Source organism: Belonocnema kinseyi, chromosome 10 (genome assembly GCF_010883055.1).
Source record: "Belonocnema kinseyi isolate 2016_QV_RU_SX_M_011 chromosome 10, B_treatae_v1, whole genome shotgun sequence".
Lineage (NCBI taxonomy): Eukaryota > Metazoa > Arthropoda > Insecta > Hymenoptera > Cynipidae > Belonocnema > Belonocnema kinseyi.
Genome location: NC_046666.1, coordinates 85834207 through 85857155, shown reverse-complemented (window position 1 = coordinate 85857155; position 22949 = coordinate 85834207). Strand labels below are relative to the sequence as shown.

At 33.7% G+C, this 22949-nt stretch overlaps 1 protein-coding gene across 8 annotated transcripts in view; it reads left to right on the top strand.

The window, feature by feature from the left end:
* The window catches only part of LOC117181635, a 413839-nt gene that overhangs the window by 111715 nt on the left and 279175 nt on the right, over positions 1-22949 (top strand). The window lies entirely within an intron of this gene.

Sequence of the window (22949 nt, the reverse complement as noted above, 5' to 3'; positions counted from 1 at the left end):
TTCGTCCTTTCGACACTGCATATATGACGTCAACCTTGGAAAACGATTTGGCTAATCTATTTCAATTTGATTAATTTATTAATCAAATTATTAATTTATTTTTCCAGTTCTTTAACTTGTTCGTATCAATACGATTAAATTTTCCGCTTTTTTTTAGCAAAATACATCAAACGAGTGTAAATTCGACATTCTCGCAACTCGGATCGGTATAAGTTGAAAAGTCGCACTAGATAGCTCGGGCCAGTGTTGTCAGACTCCCGCTAAACAAAGTCGCGAATAATCGATGTAGGAGTAGACCAAAAAGTGCGAGAGCTTATGAGTGTAATTTAAAGATGAAAAAGATGCGGAATGGATGATATAAAAAAAAGATTTGTAAATAACGGTTTTGTAACAAAAATTTATAAATTAAGAAAATACAAATGTATTCATTACAAAATTTAACATTCTTACAAAGTCAATGAAATACTTTTGTGTTCAGGATCTTTTTCCTAGCTCTCCGAAAACTTTTTTGAGCATTTACCCCCACTTTCCTATTTCTGTTTGCAAAAATCTATTCTACCTGTCTATTTACTACAACATAATAAATAAAGAAAGCAGTTATAGCCCAAAGGTAGCCAATTTAGTTTTATAAGTAAGTAGCAGCAGTAAGTAGGTTGTCTATAATTGAATATATGAGGGCAAATAAACTTTAAATAGCTAAAAAAATGGTAAATATTTTACAAATGCTTTATGATGAATTTTGCAAAAAAAAGGTTGAAAAATGCATGACGTGAGGTTTCTAACGTATTAATGGAACTGTCTACTCATGCACAAAATTTTTTTTTGATATTCGTATCTCATTGACAGAGCGTCTAGTACTCGGTTCGGTGCTGCCACCTTTAATTAGTTTTACATCATGAACCTGATTCGATGCTGGGTCTGCAAATATTAAAAAGAAACCTTTTAATGCAAAAACTTGTGAGATAGTATAATAACTACATGGACCCGCTGCGTTTATTGGGAAAAGTATGAATATCTGATTCCGCAAAAGCTTAAATTTGGCAATAAAATAGTTAACTGAATAAGTCAAACAAAAAAATATTCAGCTTTATATTTTTTAAAGCCTGTTTTTCAAATAACAAAAGAATAAAAATATTTGATGGTCTCTAAGTGGCACACATGGCACCCTAATTTCATTTAATTAAACTACAGGACCTACGATTACTAGAATAAGCTTTAAATGCACAATTAGAAAATAAACATAACCTATCATTTTGGGCGCCAGTCCTTGCTTGGGACAAAGGTAAACCAACGCAATCGAAGTCAGTGAGAAGCGATAATAACATGCGGAATCTATATTCTAAACGAGAAAACGGGAACCTCTCTGAACGCGAAATGTTCAAGCTAAACAACAAAAGAGTAAAAACTCACCGAGTCTGACTAAAGGCCAATTCAGACTAGCCGTTCTCGGTTGCGGTTCGCTGGTCCGGTTGGACTCTCGGCCAATAAGCGCGTACTCGGTCCCGGTTTGGTTCGAGCATTGAGGTTCGATTCTAATTTCAACCGTGCCGTTCGCAACCGTAGCTAATGAGAGCGTTCGCTAATGCACGAGGCCTGTCAGCTGTTTCTCGAGCTTGCTGCACATCACTCACGTCACTTTAATCAATGAACCACACATGCGTGAGAGTGACAATCGTGTAAGCTGAATCGGCGCAGTGTGAGCTGCACCGGTCAACCCCGAATCGGTTAACTTAAAAATTGCGATAATCCCAAAAGAAAAGATAAATGACTAAGATTACTTGAAAGATACGGAAATAAAAAAAATTAGATATACGATAGTATAGAAAGTAGGTATGACCACAAAAGATTACCAAAAGATAAAACATATCGACATAGGAAAAAGAGAAACAAAAATATTTCTAAACAAACTTAGGGTCAACAAAACTGCTAGCTCAGCCTAAACAAAACAAAGTTGGTAGAGGGGAGGGTGCGTAATCACAAAGAATTGATTTGTGGAAATAGACATTTTATTAATTATCTATAAGGGAACATTATTAGATTAATTACCTAGGCTGACTTAAAACTAGGATGGAAATAATTAATAATCTTAGAACTTTGAATCTTTGGTGCATTGCACAGGTACTACGGTGTTGACTTTTATCTAATTTTAGAATAAAATAAATTAATAAGATAACAGCCTACTGGTTCATTAGACGTTCACTAATAATACTTTCAGAACAATACCACGTCAGAAAACTAATTAACAATTTTTTTCTACTGCACTTATATTGCACTTGTAAGAAAGCACTTATAATATGTTATATCATGAGAAGTAGAATCTGATAATGTCCGTTACACTCCATCGCCTTAGAATGGTACAGTGTACCACGTTCCTATGCAGCCTATACTTCTAGGACTAACTCCTTCCGGTGTTGAAACTGGCGCAGTAGACTTTGAGTATACTCGTTCTTGGCCTCTATCAGTAATATAAGAAAACCCAAGCATTCCCCCAACTCAAAAGTGGTCTTGTTTGAGAGAATTTTTGAAGACGCACTAGTCTCCTAAACTTAGATCTTCCTGTTTAACAACGTAGGAAACTAATATGGATTTCTTATCACTTTACTAGCTATGCTCAGTACCTTTCACTCGCTCTTGCCTGTTACTACTGAGATGGAATTTTTTAGATGTCAAACGCCAGACAAGTATACTCCTCTTGATCAACATGATTTTTCCGTTTTCTTTGCATTCAATGAATTTACTGGCAGGAGGAATTTCTCTAGCTAGCTAAGTGTGTTCTCTTTTCAATAGCATATCTTCTGAAACATTCATGCATCACTCATGGTGCCTTGCTGTTGGGTGCCATAATCTTTTGTACGTCTCGGAAGGAAACCGAGAGCTTTAACTGGAGTATCAAGAGTAGCATCCAGTGCATCTGTTCTGGCTTTTAGAATAGAGTGCAAGAGATCGTTGTCACAACTCAGACCTTCTTCTTCTTTAAGCCTCTTCTCTAGATTTTCTGATTCCTGCATTTTTTTTATACTGTCTGGATAACTGAAGGTCTTTACTGAACTCTTGACCAACTTCACCAAACCTTTTAACTTTTCTGGCCCGGTAAAGAAGTTCAAGCATGTTCATGTTCACCACAGTTGAAAGTGATGAAGTACAGGATCTTGAATCTCCGATAAATCCTTGACAGGTTTGTGAACTCATGAGCCAGGTTTAAAATAGATGAAGTTTATTCAGTTCTCTGAGTTGACGAGTAACGTTCATTAAGAAATGAGCACTCACTTCAATGCATTGATAAGTTATGTAAATTATGAAATAAGTGTGTGTCCTGTACTTGTTTTCTTTCAATTATAGTCACTTTCTTTTATAGACTTCTAAGGAAGGAATCCATAATACCTCGGAGCAGAACAAGGTATGCTTTGGTTCTTTTGTTAGTCTTTGATCATACTTACTTTTTTCTTCTATCATAATGTGTAAAATTGATCCACTGACCACATAACCTCCCGTTAGGAGAACGCTTTTACCCACTCTGTCTTTCAACAACTGGTTTTTTTATTTTGCTACGGTATGGATAGTGTCCTAAAAGCACGAAGGTTCCAAATGTGCAGTCTGGATTCCAGGGTCGACTTCTTTATCCATAGAAGCGAAAAAAAATCCTCGCCATTCACTGAGTACATTTTCTGCTTATCGAAAAGTGTAATATTTCACACACGACAGTAAGCGTGTATGGCCATCTGACGAGTTTCCCAAAACTGTGATGCCATACTTTTTCGCCTTATTCTCCATAAACTTTCAGCGGTTTGAAACTGGTGCTGCAGTGAATTTATTGTCCGTACCGGAAACTGTCTGACAAAAAGGGGCAACATTTGCCAAAGCTTGCATTATTATCACATTAGCGTAATTTGAACATTTTTTAGAAGAGAATAGTTTTTTTATATTCTCAGTAGTTGTTCCATCCAATGATTTTATCTCAAGTAGACCATTCTGATCAAGTTCTAGGACAAAACCAACAATTTGGTTCGATGGAGAATCCACTTGAGGCTTGCCTTTGATGCGAGTTCCATCTTCAGACGCGATCACTATTTTTTCAAAGTTTCTCTCTTCTAAGTTTTCATGCAGATCTGCAAATCTAAATTCACCTTCAATAACTGCATTAGATGTTTCTTTCCTATAGTTGGCAACAGCAGATGTGGATGGGATAGGAAGGTTTTTAGATAAAAACTCGTAGCACTGTTTTCCACCCAAGTCTTTTGAATACACACAAAAATTTCTTATTAACTCATCTTTTTACCGATATCCATTCTTCTGTCTTTCCGATTTTTTTTTAAAGAGTGGATCAAAGCTTATAGGAGTGTTGGCATTGTAGAAATTATTATTTTATCAGGATCAGCTTCTTTAGGATGAGAAAGTTTATGTATAAGATTTTGTACAAAATCATGAAGTTCTCTGTTCTGTTTCAAAATGAAATCATTTTCATCTAAAATCTTTCAGAACGCTGTTATTTTCCTCTGTCTTTGTCCGCCAGTAGAGCTCTTAGCAGCTTTCATTAAGTCCCTATTAGCATGTTCTGATTTAGAGATAAATGATTTTTTTCTTTTTATTGATTGGGGCTCATTACTTAGAAAGAAGTTTGCTCCACCAACTCCTACTGTTCCTGAAAATTTTACTCTCTTTAACTTTCTGCTTCATCACCTATGATTTATACCGCAGGAGACACTGTTTTTCTTTTGTCATCAGCTGAGGAATTCTCGCTGGTATCCAAATTTTTTTAATGACTAGCTAAAAAATTATACATAGACTCTGATCTTGATGACGTTTGAACCAAGGTCTGAAAATAAATTTGATTGCATTCCAAATACCTGGTATAATTGTGAATATTCCATCGCGTTGCACCTTTTTTGTAAATAGTAGTTTTCTTCACCTTTGAGATTTCGGGACATATGTTACAGAACACATGAGCATGAAGATGCTTCCCTGCACGGAAAATATTAATGTTTGGATTTTTTAACTTTTTGCGGCTCTCAGATCGGATGTTTGATTTGTCTTTCATTTTCTTACTGGTTCTTAATATACAGAGCATCTGACCAGCAGTGTCCATACCATCTGCATTACTTTGGGCTGATGCTGTGAAGGAAGTTTTATTAGAAGAATGATCTTCTCTACGATCTTTATTTGGCTTCGTCTGTTCTCCATACGAGAGGCCTTGAAGCTGCTATTTCTCAGACTTTGTTGCTTTAACTTGAAGTGTTCAATAATGCCAGAAAGTCTAAGTACATACCCGGGAACGTCGAAAAGACTGCTGGGTTTCTCCACCTATTTCTTGAACTGTGGTATGACATTAGATCTCATCATGTCCTGAAAACCCGATTTTCCACTAGAGTCTAAGAATATCTTTGCTTTTTCTATGTCTTTATCAGCAACCTTAGACCACATTTCAGACATGACTCTGGCAGAATTCAAGAAGTGGATTATGCTATCTAGGACTGCTGGAAGCTCGACTGAAACTAACACACAAATCAGAAAATTAATTGGTGCGAAATTCACTTGGAAATGCCTCAGCCACTTTGAATCCCAGCAATTTTCCACATTTCGTTTGATTTATAAATTCTTTTTTAAACCCTGGTAAAGTACTCATATCAAATTGCATTTTAGCAAATTTAAAGAATTTTAGGCAACTTCGGTTAAACCTTATAATTTTTAAATACATTTAATACAAATTGTTAAAAACATTTAAAATACAGGCTAAAATGTTTTCTCTAATAATTATAAAGCTTTTTGAATAGATAGAAACTTTATCCACATTAATTTCAAATAAAAATAATTAATGATCACTATTTTTGCACGTTATTTTTTATAAAATGTCCCGCAATGCTTCATATTAATTTATTTTATTATAAAATGGGAGGATGTTTCGAAATACCTCGTCAAACGTTGAAGCCAAAATAAAACAGATCCTAAAGAAAGAAACTTTTCTAATAGTTTTACCTGTTATCTATATATTTTATAAAGATTGTTGAAATTCTCATTGCTTCATAGGCTATAAAGTCACATAACATAGCCTGTAGGCCAAGTAAAAGTCGTAGCCGTCACAAACACCGAGAGAGACACATTCATTGATATTTTAGTTTTGTTTCGAGTCTTGTATTTTCATACTATCTTGGGTTAGACTAAATTAAAGAAAAAATATTTAGAGCGGGTTGGAAATTTTCTTTTACTTGGAATTTTGGATAGTCTAATGTTTAACTTTTTTCGATCATCTATAAATAAATTAATTGCTTGCAGTGACAAAGAACTCTTTCCAAGAAATAAAATGTATTTAATTAGAACTTGAATTTCAGTCAGACACAAGTCAACCAATATTGGCACCAAAGTTATCAATATATACAAATCTTTTTCGAAGTCACTAATTCCTACATGGAAACAGAAGAGTTATCCCAAGTTAAATTAAATCTTGCCGTCAGGTACGACTGATAGACTGTTCGATCGAATTTTTGCTGCCATATGAGAGGATTTCAGGCCATCGACATACAGTACTGGAGCGGTGGCTACGGCTGTCGGAAGTCGACCAGGGAATAGAAAGAGAGAACAAATCGCGAAAGGGAACCTGTCCTTTTCTAAGGATGGCAATTGGTTCAACTCATCTTCCATCTGCTTTTATTAGAAAAAGGTCAATGGACCAATCACCAATCACCATCCTTAGAGAAAGACAGGTTCCCTTTCTCGATTTTTTCTCTCTTACTATTCCCTGGCCCACTTCCGACAACCTTAGCCACTGTTCCAGTGCTATATGTCGATAATTCAGATACACTACCTCTATTTGCTGGAAATATGAAATGAATGTACATTGGAGTCTAGTTCAGGTGAAGTAATCCAATATAACTCTGTGTAATTCAGAGTAATCAGCGGTGTACCGGCGCAATCCGAGTAATCCGGGGTAATCAAAGCAAATCGGGGTAATCCGAAGTTATTCACAGTAATTCGAGTTAATCCGGAGTAATCCATCGTACCGTGCGTAATCCAAGGTACTCCAGGTTAATTCGACTTAATCCGAGGTAATTCACCCACGCTGGACCACGATTTTAGGATTTGCTTCCCCCGCAATGTTGCTTGGTATATCTACAAGAACTAATAATTATTAAAACAATTTAAATTTAAAAAATTAGAGTTTGCCGTTTTTTCTACAAGTAAATTTTGTTTACGCAGTTACCTAAGAATGTCTACCGGATGACACTTTTCTATTTTGGTATGCAAATTCACATAAACGATTAATTATTCAAACAATTTTAATTTAAAAACTAAAAGTGACCTTTTTTCTTAGAGCCAGTTTGTTTCCGGAGTAAACTAAGAGTGTCTACATAATGACTCTTTTCTGCTGCTTTTCAAATTTACAAGAACTATTAATGTTTATTGTACATAAACTATCTATATTGCTTTGTAAATGTACAATAACTGTTAATTACTGGAAGAATTTCAATTTAAAAATAAGAGTTTAACCTTGTTTCTATAAGTTAATTTATTTACGAAGTCAAGTAGGAATGTCTATACAATGACTCTTTTTATGCAGCTTTTAAAATTCAAAACAACTATTAATTATTTATACAATTTTAATTTAAAAATCTAAAGTTTGAGCTTTATCCTACGAGTCACTTTGTTCTCGAAGTCAACTAAGAATGTCTATCCGATGACTGCCTTCTATGTTGCTTTGCATATTTATAAAAAAATTAAATATTTAAAGATTTTCAATTTAAAAACTAAGAGTTTAAAAGTTTAGGTACGAGTCCATTTTTTTACAGAGTCAACTAAGATTGTCTATCGGATGCCTCTTTTCTTTGCGGCTTTGTAAATTTACAAAAACTAATAATTATTTAAACAATTTCTATCACAAAATTAAAAGTTTCGCCTCTATCCTACGAGTCAATTTGTTTTCGGAGACAAGTAAGAATATCCATCCGATGACTCTTTTATATTTTGCTATGCAAATTTACATAAACTATTAATTATTTAAACCATTTTAATTAAGAAACTAAAAGTGACCTTTTTCTAAGACTCCGTTTGTTTGCGGAGTCAACTAAGAATATCTATTTGATGACTCTTTTCTATATTTCTTTGCAAATTTACAAGAACTATTAATTATTTAAAGATTTCAATTGCAAAATTAAGAGTTCAACCTTTCTCTAGTGGTGCTAGTTGCTTATGGCGCTTGGCTTGCTAACTTACCACAAATTGGCCAATGGCACTCTAGGCGAGTCAGCGGTCTACGCTCTTGCGTGACTGGCAGTGTGGTTTGCCCACTACTTGGACGCCGAGAGTCCAAATCGTCAGAATGAAAGATTAATAGGGTGCGGTAATGATGCGGTCATAAATAATATAAGTATAGGTGCTAACCTCGGTCGGAATTGAGAGTTACTCCGAGTTGGAAGCATGGAGTCCAACATTCGTTGTTTCTCTAATTTCCAAAACTGGCGCCCCCACGTTTTCAGTGAGAGACAGTGAGAGCACTAGTCCGATAATGCTGCCATGGCGCATGAGGCTGGTAAGCTAGGAGGCCAATTTCTCTTTCCGTGTGCAGTCGGCCCAACTGTGGTCAAGAGTTGGCCTGTCCGCCGACGTCACATGTACCCGTAACATTAGGTGCAAATAACCTACTTCATTTCGATAACTTTGCTTTCGGCCGCAGTTGATCTGCTTGTATTATTGGGAGGTCGGATTGGTGCGTTACTCGTAGAAATATATAAATATTGAAAATAAACCATTAAAAATTCTTAACCAATAATAGAGACGTTTAAGGGTGAATATATTTATTATTTAGATATATTTTAAGTTATCAACTTTAGTTTCAAATCAACAAAAATGAAAAACCTTTGTTAATTTGTGACAGAATATCATAATGAAAAAAGTCGAAATAAAATATTCAGAATTATTAACTGAATGATGCTGTATATTCAAAATGTATCTATTTCAATATATAATAATGTTAATTTTGAATCCTGAAAAATTTAAAAATTCTAAAAAAGCATCGAGCACTGAATATTTTCAAAGTATAGCTTCCCAATTTGTCAATCCTCTTTCTAAATTAATCTATAAAGAAAATTAAACACACAGTTTTTGTAAAGAAACTTCAAGTACTTCGATAGCCGAGTGGTTAGAATACGCGGTAAAATATACTAGTTTAGTTAGGGTTCGAATCCTGGACGAGTAACATTTTTTAAAGCGTTAAAGCGTGCGATTAAAAGTGTAAGTAACCGTGTGTGTGAATTATGTATTTAGTAATAGTAAAAAGTGAAGATTATATAATAATACTTTTAAAAATCACTTTCTTAAAATTAATTTTTGTGGAAGGTTGGGCCGGCGTCATCTTAATAAAAGGCCCATATATGGGACCAAATGTTGGCCCGACGTGGAGAAGCCAAAGGCAGTTGACCGTTATCATTTAGCTGGTTGGACCAACCAGTGGCGTACATAGTTGGACAGACCGTCCGACGGTTGGTCCGACCGTGGGCCGATAGTCAATTTGCAACTGGGTAGAATTATTTTTTCAAAAGTTATCGGGCTGACAGATAGACAGGCATAAATACATACGGAACGAGACATTCGTAAAAACATATTTATTGTATTCAGGGGGTCTCAAAGCGTAGACACCTGACAAAAACTTCGGGAGGGGGTTGTCAAATTTTAGACATATATAATACCTTCTCTGATGAGAATTTAAAAAAAAAAGATTAATAAAATTTTTTTGCTCTACCTTCGGTAAAAAATGTTATCTATTTATTTTGGATTAGCTTGTGTCGTGTCTCGAAAAATTTAATTTTTGTATTTTCAATGTCTTTTTTATAAATAAAAATACTACGCGTCCTATAAAAAAGTGATCAATAACAAATTTGTAGATAATTTTTGGGTGCACAATGTTTGTCTTATCATTTTTTTTCCTATCTTGCATAGTTTGACCGCAAAATGCAATTTTTGACTTTTGATTAGTTTTTGTGCAGTAAAAATTTTAATTTTTTGAAAAAATTCGAAAAGATGATACAATAATCTTGTAGGGCTATCGTAAAGTAACATTTTTCTTTTCAACTACTATGAACAACTGTATACAGAATTTTTGAAACATGAAAAAATGTGTACTCAATAACTTTCTAAATGGCCTGACTTTTAGTATTTTTATCCGAATTTATGACTAACGAACTTGACATTTATCTTAGGACACTAAAAGAGTGTACCAAAAGCCAATCTAATAGATTAATTTGTTTTCAAACGTTATCGTGCTCATAGACAGACAGACATAACGACAGACAGACACATTCGTAAAAACCTGTTTTTCGGATTCAGGGGGTCTCAAAACGTGGACCTTTTGACAAAAACTAAGGGAGAGGGATCAAATTTTATACACATCTAGTACCTTCTCTGATAAGAATGTATAAATTATTTATGTAAAATGAAAATTTTTTTGATAGTTCTGTTTTTAGTTAAAATCATAAAAAAATAGCATCGAAAACAAGAAAAGTTAAATTTTTAAAAACCCCACACACGAGACGAAAAAGAAATTAAAAGACAAAAGTTGTGATAATGTGCGCACGCAGCAGGCACATTTTTTTTACTGTTAATGACGTTTTTCATGATTAAAGCCAAAACTACGCATTCTATAAAAAGGGGTTGATATCAAATTTGTAGATCTTTTTTAAGTGTACAATTTTTGTATATTCATCGTTTACCGTTATTTGGCATCAAGTGTTCATTTTCGTGTGTTTTTTGGAATTTTGTAAATGCTATAACATGGTAATTATTATTTTTTTTTTAATGTCATGAGGATAAATTGTTCGACTTTTTGAATAGTATGAATAACCGTACAGTTCAGGACACTAAACGAGTGTACCAAAGGGCAATCTAATAGATTATTTTTTTCAAAAGTTATCGCGTTCACAGACAGGCAAACAGACATACATATAGGGAGACATACAGACAGACACATTCGTAAAAACCTATTTTTAGAATTCAGGGGGTCTCAAAACGTGAACATTTGCCAAAACGGGGTTATTTCTTATAAATATTTTTGGATATACTTATTATTAATCGGTATTTGTAAGTTATAATGCTTATAATAGAATTAAAATTTCGCACGCGAAGAGTGGGGGGGGGGAGTCGGACGCATAAACCTACTCGGTAACAAGCGTTGAATTCTTGTAAAAATCCCCCAACGGGAACAGAAAAAGTGCAAATCCTATTCCTCTCGATCGACTCAGTAAAATTTAACGAAATCATTTATTTAACCTACTTTTCATTTTCAAATCTTTTTATAACTTATAGATTCAAAAAATATTTAAATTTATATTTATTTATATTTTAATAATTTATTTAAACGTCTTAAAAAATGCAACAAAGAAATCTAGGGTAGGGTCGGGCGAGATGAGCATAGGGGGTAAGATGAGTCACTTAATTTTCTCGTAGGTTATCATTTATTTTGTGAATGTTTTTTGTATTAATAGCAGAAAGAACAGGATCAAACTTCTTTTCTGAAAATTTTTTGCTTAATATTGAATAAATCTGGAAAAAACGAAAGTAAAAATTTTAAGACCTGTATTCTGCTATTTTGCATTTGTTTAGAAGGTTCAAGAATCACGTATCAGATGTTTTTCCAGTGGTTATTTAGATAGCTAATTTATTAGACCTTAAGTTTCCAACAAATTTATATATATCTGTAAAACCGAAATGGGTGAAATTTTGATTTGATTCAAAAATGGCATATTGGGCGGGATGAGCCACTGTTGTGGGACGGAATGGGCCACCTCTTCTTGTGCGTTAACCTAACCTGTAAGTGTAGCAGTCAGTAGGTTAGGATGCAATGTTTGATATTATCAGATTGTGTATGGTGTTAATAATGGTGTAAACGTATTAAAAACTAATCTTGTCGACAAAAATTCTCAGAAAAGGTATGACAGCAGCACCGTTATAGTTATGATAAAATAATATGAGTTTCTGTCAACCAGAAGAGAGAGCACTGTTTTGCTGTATGTATTTCTTAAATAAGTTTGTTTGAAAACTCGTAAAATGCTATAAAAATACGAAACACATTGTTCTGGTGTAAAAATACGACAGACGTTTAAAAAAATGGTTCAATACCCCAATATATATTAAATTCAGTGGCATGCAATCATTGCAGTAGACCAGTCTAGTATTTGGGAGCTTACGTACTGTAGAATTTATCTTTTACAAAAACAATGTACATGGTCAAGTCGAAAAACTTCTATATTTATTTCTGTAATATAATTATTAAAAGAGATGCGGATATAATTCGTTTTTATATTTACTCTTTGTAGTGTTAGTTACGGTAGAGGTTAGGATTAAATATTGCATCCTTTTGAAGTTAAATCCTTAAAATTGTCCGTTTAATTTTGAAAAGCTATGTATAAGATATGTTGTCCTTTTAAAATACTCAAACTTAACAAGGCTCTTTATTACAAATAATATATAATAATTCATTTAATTAGGTGACCCATCTCGCCCCAATGCCTGGCTCATCCCGCACAGGCATGAGGCGACATGAGCCAAGTTTACTTGTTTTTATTTTATTTTCTAATTCCACATATACTTTTTTAGTTACTTTTATCTTGGAAAAATTTTCATTTAAAATGTTTGTAGAATATATATATAACGATTTACTTTCAAGCAATGAATTAGCAGATTTTAAATACTGACGTGAAAAGGACAGCTATGCTCATCTTGCCCCACGCTACCCTATGCAAATGTGTGAATTTAAATAATTGTAACTCTAGAGAGGCGGAGTTGAATTGGTGAGAATTAAAATTTCAGAATTTACATTCCGCATAAAGGAACTAAAACAACTTATTTCACATATTTTGTGAATTTATTAGGAGGAATTAAATAAAATCAAAATATGAATACTTCTGAGGAATAAAAAATATATCTATGAGGTACGTTACCGGTACAATTAGAAGCACAGAAAATCGCCGATCCTCCAATGTACACCGAAATCGGTGTTCAATAGAGTTGTAACAAATTTGAGCCACACAGGTTCATTCGAAGAATCTAGGGGAAAAGCATCATTTAGACACTGTTTCTTCTCATTCAGTGCAACGTGAAGTATCGTCTACAAACTGTAAGTCACCTGTCAAGATTATTTTTTCGGTCGTTATTTAAGTGAAACAGATGTTAATAAGCAGGTAAGTTATAATAATAATTACCTAACTTTTTATTTCCTCCCATTTACCAGCGACTAAATAGTCTTGGAATAAAAATAGTACTTGGCGTGATGTAATATCCAAATGTTAGGTTAGTCAAAACCTACTATATGACATTCAAACCACCAAAGCCGGGATGTACAAACTAAGTTGTGACCGTCTGCATCGAAATTGATGCCTGGTCGTTCGAACAAATTTTCACTATATTTTCTGCGGAAGTTTAAAGGTACCTTAGATATCTAATCTTGCAGTGACTAGTGTCATACATGAAAGATAAGGTAAATGCAATTGTATCATAAAAACAGAGATTTGTTTTTCGCGATGAGTAGAGATGTAAATTTGCATGAAACTTTAGCCTGAATTAAAGTTTCATGAAACATTGGGAGTTTCGTGAAACATTGCAATGTTTCAAATATAGCGGCGGGAACATTCAAACTGATAAGATAAAAGCCTATTAGGTATTTTCACCTTAATAATCAGCTAACTTCACTTCGTAGATTGCTGAGGGGAAAATAAGGGACCAAATGTATGGGATTCAGTTCATTTTTGCCCTATTTTGCTAACATCTTCGTAAAAGGTAATTTTTTCTATATAAATGTAGTTAAAGGATAGTTTTTATTTTTTAATTACTATTTAATGAAAAAATAAAATAATAATAATGATGATCAATTACAAATATATTACAGAAATAAAGTTTTGTTCCATGCATTTGATCCCTTTTCCCCCTCAGCTTTTAACAAAGTGAAGTTAGCTGATGGTTGAAGTGTAATTTTAAATCGCGCTTCAAAAGGTAGACAACCAGCGCTCAGCACTAACGCACGCATGAATGACAATTATTATCAACGTATTCAACGAAGTGAAGTGAGCTAGTGATTGGAGTGATAATGCCTTATTATATACGTAGACGGTCATGACTTTTTCTATACATCCCGGCTTTCGTTTAAATGTCGACGGGCATGACAAACCTAACTTTTGGAAGTTCAATTTGGAAGTTCAATAGTTTCCTTATTAACAATTATTTAGGCTAATATCGCAAAGCGAATAGTTGCTTTGACAGGTATTCAGGTGGCTGACAGCGCGGTTCAGAACACCACAACTCTGCATGAGCCAAAATTCAGTCTCCAAATGACACTTTCCCCTAGATTCCCACATGGGCACCTACGTTCAGAGGAATACATTTGAGACTTGAAAACTCTCTCAAATGGTCATTGGGAGCCCAATGAAATTTGAGCTGCAACAAATTTAACACCAGCGTTTTTCTGTGAGGAATTAAATATATTGAAAACACGTTCTCTTTGGGAGAATGGAAAACTGTGTGGCGGTCGCTATGGAAATAGAAGTGAATAAGTTTAGGAGGTATCTGATTTTTATTCTGGCATTTTAAAAAGATAGAAAAATCGCGCATTCAAAATAATAGAATAATCTTCACTTTTGTGCGTAAATCTGAAAATATTAATTTTTCTCTATTCTACGATTATTACCGGGTAAGCACGCAAGTCAATAGAATTTTAAATGTAGATGAATTTCATTATTTCATTAAATTAAGTAAGTCACTTCATTTCAACCAGAAATGGAACTTAAGTTTAGTGTCTCACATCTGATATACGAGTGATATGATAATTAACTGACATGTATGTTGAGTTTGGGATGTTTTTCATTTGCGTGCTTTGAAATTCAATTTGTGCTGGCAGAAAGGCGTGCGCGAAATTCGATCTGGCGATGCGCAAACACTTAGATGCACTTCGGCGATTTTAGAAGAGGAGCCAAGAGAGCAGCTGAGAGTATACAATTTGGCGTCGATAGCGCTGGATAGTATCGATCAACACTGAGATCATGATAGTTTTTTCGTTAGCGTTTCCTATTTTGATATATGTACTCAGATCTATAACAGATTTTTATTATAAATCGAATAAACGTACACATGTCATTAAAAAAATATATGAAAAAAGATTGAAGATTGACGTTCTGTAGCTGGTAGCTTAAAATGTATATAAGTGCCTTGTTTAGTGTCATTAAGTTCTTCTTTCCTTCTACTAATCTCATCGACATTGAGGATAAAACAACTTGATTTATTAGGCAGAATGAATAATTTATTCAGTGCTCACATTAAAAAAATTTAATTTATAAAATTATTCAATTTTTTCTTATATATTAATCTCATGTTCCTAATAACTGAACGATAGCGTATAAATGTTATAAATTTCAACAATCAGGTGACTTGAATTAACCTATAAGTATCATTTCAAACGCACGCGTTGACGGAAAGTCAACAATCTTTCTGTCTTAAATTAACCTACAATGTACATTTTACGTGCATAAAGCAGTTGACTTTCAACCGAGCGCCTTACTTGAAGTCATTTTATCATCATCAGTTGACTTTCAACTAGCGAATGATCCTTTTGGTTACATCTGAAAGTCAGCAGCCTTTTCCTGCTGAAATTCAGATTCTTGTATTACTGTGCTATTACACGAGTTGCGATCTGTAAAATAATTTTGAAATGCTTTTGTAACTGATGGTGGTGACCTCGGGAACGACTTCTGAATAACCGACCATCTCATCGCGGGACATAACAAAAGTTCTAGCATTTACCTCATATCCATATGTCAGCTGAAACAGTCACAGAAAAAAACTCGTCTTGCTCCAATACACTCTCAAAAGTGCGCGATCTGTGAATAAGTTGTGCCATCCAAAGTTGTATTATTTTTATAAAACCCCTTCCTTGCAAAGTCGGAATATGGAGTAATGTGACGACTGTCACAGAAATTTCACAAAGGAATCTGTTTTAGGTGATACAATCTATTCATTGCCGATTTCGTCATAAATTCACCCGTTGCTCCGCGCGGATAGGTTTGGGTTGCGACTTTAGGGGCGAGTTAAGTAAAACAATCGGATCGGTAGCAGGTACCGATCTTTCGGTAATCTCTACCCAGGTGCGAATTGACCGTCGGCCCACGGTCGGGCCAACCGTTGGACGGTCTGTCCAACTTTGTACGCCACAGGGCGGGCCAACCAGCTAAATGATAACGGTCAACCGCCTTTGGCTTCTCCACGTCGGGTCAACATTTGGTCCCATATATGGGCCTTTTATTAAGATGACGCTGGCCCAACCTTCGACAAAAATTAATTTAAAAAAAGTTATTTTAAAAATTATTATTATATAATCTTTACTTTTTACTGTTACTAAATACTTAATTCACACACATGGTTACTTACACTTTTAATCGCACGCTTTAACGCTTTAAAAAATCTTAATTGTCCAGGATTCGAACCCTAACTAAACTAGTGTATTTTACCGCGTACTTAACCACTCGGCTATCGAAGCCCTTGAAGTTTGTTTATAAAAACTGTGTGTTGTATTTTCTTTATAGATTAATTTGGAAAGAGGATTGACAAATTGGGAAGCTATACTTTAAAAATATTCAGTGTTCGATGTTTTTTTTAGAATTTTTAAATTTTTCAGGATTTAAAATAAACATTATTATATATTAAAATAGATACATTTTGAATATACAGCATTATTCTATTAATAATTCTGTATGTTTTTTTGGGTCGACTGCAGTTTCACGGTTTTTTTGTAAAAATAACCAGAGTTTATCCGACGGTCTGCTCATGCTCGGGCCAATGTTTAAATGACCATCGGGTATATCAAGGTGATTTATGTCAATCCGATTGCGAGCGCATTATTTTGGTCGTAACGACCAGTTTGCCACAATTTATCCGATTGTGGTACCATATTTGGTCCAGAATTGGGCTCACGGTCGGCTTTTTGCTCGCCGCCGACGTCTGTTGCCAACGTCGGTCCGACCATAGCAGCTTGAAAACATCTTTAGTTGGCCCAACTCTGGTTACCGTGGATCGGTTAACATAGCAGGGCCGACTTTGGGCCGATGGTCAAGCTCTGGGATCCGACCGAATTTCGCACCTGGGTACATCACTACTATTTTAATCTCGGTTCAGTGGATTTTACATGTCGTACAGTATGTAATACGAGGGAATGAAGGTTTATTTTACTGAAGGATAACCGTTAAATTAACCTTAATTTCATTGTGATATTTACGAAATGCTAAACTATTTTGACATTTTCACTCTCTTATTAAGAGCAGTTTATACTTCCTTTCGTCTTTCGATGATCATTTCCCACCATACTTTATAAATGTATAATCATCATTAATCATTTAAATAATATTCGTAAACATATTGAGAGTAAGCGTATTTTTAAATTAATAAACACAATTTCTTCACGAAGATAATTAAGATTGTTTTTGCGATCAACCTTTCCTAAGTTATTTGTTGAATTCACAAGAATTTGTAATCATTTAAAGAACATTCATAAAAAAATTCAGCGTTTGGCTATTTCTCAAACGAATAGGGTCAGTTTTTTTACAAATTTAACTCAGAACGTCTTTCCGATTAATTCAAATAATTAAATTTTCATGATTTATTATTTAAACTACTTTCATGAGCAAATCAACAGTTTGGGCATTTTTTGAAGAATAGGCTTAATTTGTTTACGGAATAAACAAAGAATGTATTTCCAATAACTTTTTACTATAACTCTTTTATAATTTACAGCAATGATTTATTATCAAAATAAATTTCATAAATAAATTCAGAGGTTAACTGTTTTTTAGATTTTGAACCATTTGAACATTTTAAACAAATTAGTTTTTATAAGAAAATATATGCACTGTATATCTAATAAAAATTCAAAAATAAATTAAGACAGTATAATAGTAAAAACTTTCATTTTCATTAGTTTCAGTAATTATTTCTTTTTATTCATTTTTTCCAGTTATTTCATAATAGTCTGTATGAATTTCAGTACAATTTAATTACAATGCAGATACAAACGAGTTTAATCGATTTTCTCGCATTTGCCTAAACATTTAGCCAGATGAGAGGAAAACTGCAGAAATTCACCTCCAGAGTTTAAACAGGTTTTCAAAATTCGAGTGCATAACCCGATCGTACTTCGTAGATGGTCACCCATACAAGTGCTACGGGCGCTCGAAATGGCTTGACATTTGCACTTTTCTCGAGTCGAGATCATTTACCCTGTATTTATATGAAAATCTGTACGCAATGACATTTTAGATTTTTTTCCAAACTTGCAAAAAAAATGTTTAATGTTGCTCTATAATTTATTCTGGATCTTAAGAGGGTAGCCGTGCGAAGCCGTGTACAACTAAAAGTTATTAAACCAAAAATGAATATCGCGGTATCATATTAAACATCATTTATAAATAAAATAATTGCAAGAAAAATCAGTCAGTTTCGCATGAAGCATTAGCATTAGCAGTAATTTTTAGAGACAAGAATGATTTTTTTCTCTAGGTTCACGCAGATTTTGATATAATTTGTTTTATCCTCAGGCATTAAGTCAAACCTGGGATGAATTATTTTGAAAAAACTCCTTCTTTTCCCCCAATGAATAGGCAAAATCTTTGAAATTACTGTAAATTTAGTCCACTCTCACTTACCTGTGGAAACACTTTTCGATACAGTATTTCGATTCAAAGGTACAGTTTTTTAACTTACAAATTCAAATCTAAGTCACGTGAGCATAACTCGAAATATTATAGAATTTTATTTGACACTTGTCACGACATTTTTCTAAGTAGAGCCCACTTTCAAAAATTTAATATTTGAATATTGAGGCCACCTTTACTGATTCCTAGTATCAATCCCGTGGCACGTCTCTCATCAAGCGGCCCTGGCCTGGTAGTAGCGTGTCTCCTTGCGACTCCGCTGTTTTGGGGATTGAATCATTTGGCTAGAATTTTCTTTTTACATAATAAAAAAATTATAATAATTAATATTATTCATTTTAATTAATTGATAATAAATTAATAATCAATAATTACTGATAATAATTAATTATTATTTATGATTTATCACTATTATGAGAAAATATATCATAAATTAATATTAATAAATTATCGATTAATAATGCTTAATGAATCCATTTTTTTCTTCCTTTCATTTTTGTAATTCTTTCTGTGGTTGATTTTGGTAATATGTGGGTTTTTTAAGCGACAAAATCATAGAAAGTATTGAAAATTCTGCTGGTTGTGGTGGACAAGTGTAAAAAAAATTCTAGTCAAAAGATTCGAAGCTCAAAGCCGCGGAGCTGCAAGCAATATTTTCAAAACTGGGCTACACTTACAAAGAAGCCATGACACTCGTATTATGAAATTCCATAATCTTTCGATTGACGCTCACACGACCTGAATTTAAATTCCGCCTTCCCCTTTTAAGTGATTTTTCATTTAAAATCGAAACTGTGATTTTACTTTAAATGTAATGAAGATAGTCCATCACCCCGGTAATAAGCGTAGAATGGACAAAAATTAATATTTTCAGATTTCAGCTCAAAAGTGAAGATTATTCTATTATTTTGAATGCGCGATTTTTCCATCTGTCTAAAATGCCACAATAAGAATAAGATACCTCCTGAACTTATTCACTTCTATTTCCATAGCGACCGCCACACAGTTTTCTATTCTCCCGAAGAGAACGTGTTTTCAATATATTTTATTCCTTCTAATTGTACCGGTAACGTACCTCACAGAGATATTTTTTATTCCTCAGAAGTATTCATATTTTGGATTTTATTTAATTCCTTCTAATAAGTTCACCAAATATGTGTAATAAGTTGTTTTAATTCCTTCATGCGGAAAGTAAATTCTGAAATTTTAATTCTCACCAATTCAACTCTGCCTTTCTAGAGTTAAAATTATTTAAATTCACACATTTGCATAGATTTCCTTGTTGCATTTTTTAAGACGTTAAAATAAATTTTTAAAATATAAATAAATATAAATTTGAATATTTTGCGAATTTATAAGTTATAAAAAGATTTAATAATGAAAAATAGGTTAAATAAATGCTTTCCTTATTGCTTTCAAATTATTAATTTTTCTGAATTCAACGCTTTTTGCCGGACAACAACAGTAACGTTTGGAAATTTGAAAAAATCCGGTTTGACAATTGATCTGTTCTAGAGATTTTGCTATGTCAATGACGAGCTCTTCACAAGGCATTATCAATAAAAAAATTTGTATAGTTTTTTTTTCATTTTTCGCACTTTTTCGACGTGATTCTTGGATAGTTAAGAAACAGAAGCACTTTGTGCTTGTACGGATGAACAATTACAAGACACTAAATAAATTTTCTAATTGGTCTAGTGGTAATATAATATCATATTTTCATATAATAAAACATAATTTCATATCTTAAAGGACAAGAGGCGCCACCGTCGTGGATGTCACGCCGTAAAAAGTACATGTAGCGAAAAATTAAGTGGATGTTGATATATCCGAAATCCTGGGAAGTGAAACTCGATTATTATCTCTTTAAAACTGCGGCAGAACTATAAAGGAAGTTTAAATATTCCTTCTAAAGAAATTGTATGTGATATTGATTTTCATTCTATAAAACATCGAATTACCAACGTTTTTTTTTTTAATTTGACAGGGTTTGTACATTCTTGTGACAAAATTCTAAAGGTATTGTTTAGATTTGGAGAGTACATAATTTCGATAAAATCAAATACGAGGTGTGTTCAAAAAATAAGGTGACTTTATGGTTTTCTCAAAAAATATTCATTTATTCCTCAACATTTATGTGGTCCCCTTCAAAGTAATCCTCCTCAGATATAATACACTTGTGCCAACGCTTTTTCCAATCATCGAAGCACTTCTGATAATCATTTTGTGGTATAGCCTTGAGTTCTTTCAGCGATGCAGTTTTTATCTCCTCAATCGTTGAAAATCGATGTCCTTTCATGGGTCTCTTCACTTTTGGGAAAGAAAAAAGTCACATATTGTTTTTCTAAAGTTCTGGATGTTTCTTGCGTATCGTCTCTCGCAAACGGCGCATCACTTGAAGGTAATACTCCTTATTGAATGTACGACCTTGTGGTAAGAATTCCTGATGCACTACCCTACGGTAATCAAAGAAGACAGTGAGCAAAACCTTCACATTTGACCGAACTTGACGTGCTTTTTTCGGTCTTGAAGACTCAAGATGCTTCCACTGAGACGATTGGGCTTTAGTTTCGACGTCATAATCATATACCCACGATTCATCCCCAGTTATAGCCCTTTTGAGAAAATCAGGATCATTATTGACTTCATTTAACATCTCCGGAGCGATGTTCATGCGATGGATCTTTTGATCAAAATTAAGCAGTTTTGGAACAAATTTCGCTGACACACGTCTCATGCCCAAAACGTCCGAAAAGATAGCATGGCATGATCCAACCGATATGTCAACATCTTCAGCAACTCCTCTGATGGTAATTCGGCGATTTTTCAACACCATTTCTGCCACTGCTTGAACGTTTTCATCTGTTCTTGACGTTCTGGGACGTCCAGGGCGAGGTTCGTCTTCGACATCCTCTCGGCCTTCTTGGAACAGCTTGTACCACTTATACACATTTTTCTTACTCAGAGTAGACTCGCCGTATGCAACTGTCAACATTTCAAGAGTTTTAGAGCACTGGATTCCATTTTTCACACAAAATTTAATGCAAACTCTTTGCTCCATTTGTTTCGGAAGAAGAAAATCGCCGAGCACACCAAACCCTTCTAACCTTTTACGCCTCTGCCAGAAAAACAACACGAGCTATATAGTCAAAACTGTGAACAAATGATCGCGACGAGTGTACCAACACAACAAAACAAAAAATTTAAAACTTGAATGTACGCACACCAAGAAAATTGAAAAGTCACCTTACTTTTTGAACACACTTCGTATATCTTATTTGTTGATATCACTAAAAAAAGAAAGAGACCTGCGTTCCAAGAAATTTATTTTTATAGTGGCATTAAATACGAATAAAGTTAAACAAATGCTTCAGTTTCGAGTCTAAAATGATTTGATGAAAAGAATAAATTAAAATATTCTTAAAATTAATTTTTTCACAACTTCCTTTTCTGTAATTTTATATATATATATATATAGGCATATATAATTTAATAATAATGATGATAATTTAATGTGTTTCCTAAAGTATTATCGAAGCAGATGGCTCATCAAAACATTAACTGTTCGCAAAACTTGCAAAACATCTCACTTTTTACAATCAGGATCATTAAAAAAATTTTGGCAAGGAAAAGGGTTTCGTTGGAAGGGTAAAGTTTACAAGTCTATGTACGCGCTTGCGCTACTGAGAGCAGCGATCTCGTCTCGCGATTCAACGTACTCCACCACGTGAGGTTGGTCCTTGATGCAAAACTATCGAATTAATTTTATATTCCCATGAACAGTTCAAACATTAAAATTATGTTGAATTTGGATCTTGTACTAGTCTATTTTTAATAATATTAAAAACAAGTTCTTCTTCGCAGTTCACTACTCAACATCCAGAAGTTCACCCTAAATGAAAAGAATCACACGAAGAAACTATCAGTTATAAAATTTGATAGTATAATATTTATTTTTACAATACGACAATAGCAAACCAGGATATAGAGTCACTATTGCAAGAATGAATATTGTGAATATTAAACTTTTAAGTTACTATGTTTGTTGAAAAATAAAATAAATGATTAAATAATTGCACTCATACCAAAAGAAACTTACTATAATCCCTAGAATAGATTGTGAAGTTTACAAAACACGATAGTAAAGACATTCTGTCTACGAGTATGTTCATTGTACGAATTTCTAATTTTTCCCATATAAAATAGGAAAAACTCCCATGGTCAAAAGAGCAAAATAAAAATATATTCACATTCACTTCACGCACTATACATTGTGTACAT